The following is a 1,406-nucleotide window of genomic DNA, read 5'->3' on the forward strand; positions in this document are numbered from 1 at the left end:
CCGTCTTTACATTCTGAGTTCAAATTCTGCTGGGGTCAACTTCACCTTTCATCCTTTCGGGTTCGATAAAATAAGTATCCGAAAGCATTGAGGTCGTTCCACCGAGCTTGCTAGATTTGTGCTTATAGTATAAAGCATTATATATTTACGTAATACTTTTCTACAATCTCGTGCTCTTGCGTTCAGATTGCATTCAGCTTAATTATAGCTTCTGCAACATATTCATAAACCATTCTAGACATTCCCATCATAGATTATGAGTATTTATTAATTATATATTCTTTAAATGATTTTTTTTTCTTTATAATTATAACATTAAATTTCGACTTAAACTGATTTTGACTAATTTGCGTCAAATATCTTAAATAATTTTCTTCATTGATAGAAAAGTTATCATTCAGAAAAAAAAACTCAATTAAAATCTATGAAAGCATTGACAACTAATTTCATTTAAGTTGTCATATAAACGTCTGGAATTCATCAAAACACCTTTTCATTAATTTCGAAGATATTACACGCATATACCGACAACATGAAAATCCATTAACTATCTCTTTATCTATATATCTATACACGTACACACACACATGTGTATACCAACATATGCATAAAATAGCATATATAATATATTATATATACATTCACACATACATATTTATACATACATACATATTGCTTCGGTAATACATATACTAAAATTGGAACGATACAGAGAAGATTAGCATGGCCCCTGCGCAAGGATGACACGCAAATTCGTGAAGCGCTCCATATTTTTTTTAATAAATGGCGGTGCCCCAGCATGGCCACAGCTCATGAGCTGAAACTAGATAAAATGAAAAAAAAAATGAAAATATACATATTTACAGGGATGCTTGAAAAACAAAGAATGAGAGAAGAGTAAGAGTGAGACAGAGAGAGAGAGTGTGTGTGTGCTTGTGTGTGTCTGTGTCTGTGCGTACGTGTGTGGCGCGCGCATGCGTGTGTATGTGTGTGTGAAAGACACAGAGAGAGTGAGAGAGAAGTTAAGTATCTACATACAATTGTCACGAGAAAAATGTCGTCTCAATGCCAAATCCTAGTGAAGAGACACATATGAAGTTATTAATTAACATTGTTTTTTTAAAACGAATCCACTACCAGTATGGGGGATAACTACAGACATGTTTTAGTCCTATTACATTTCATTAGATTTCATTAGCAAAACATGGTGTAGCAGTTATTACCAGATCTCAAAACTGGAGAGTAAACAGGATTTTTGTGAACGCATCATGTTGCAACTTATACTGGTGTATTCAGAGTCAATAAGTCAAGAAACTTCTTTTTCTTTAGACAGGAACACACGCTTTCTACTCCAGCTTTGATTAAACTGCTAGAAGAGGTTATTTGATTCTCCATACTTTAACTCA

The 1,406-nt window shown here is 33.4% G+C and overlaps 1 non-coding gene across 1 annotated transcript; it reads left to right on the plus strand.

Annotated features, from left to right (window-relative positions):
• Window positions 1-669: 669 nt before the first annotated feature.
• LOC128248792 (U6 spliceosomal RNA) lies at window positions 670-775 on the plus strand. The gene has a single exon (XR_008264955.2). It is a non-coding gene; the product is annotated as a U6 spliceosomal RNA (small nuclear RNA).
• Window positions 776-1,406: the final 631 nt, after the last annotated feature.

Source organism: Octopus bimaculoides, chromosome 9 (genome assembly GCF_046866305.1).
Source record: "Octopus bimaculoides isolate indiv1 chromosome 9, ASM4686630v1, whole genome shotgun sequence".
Taxonomy (NCBI): domain Eukaryota; kingdom Metazoa; phylum Mollusca; class Cephalopoda; order Octopoda; family Octopodidae; genus Octopus; species Octopus bimaculoides.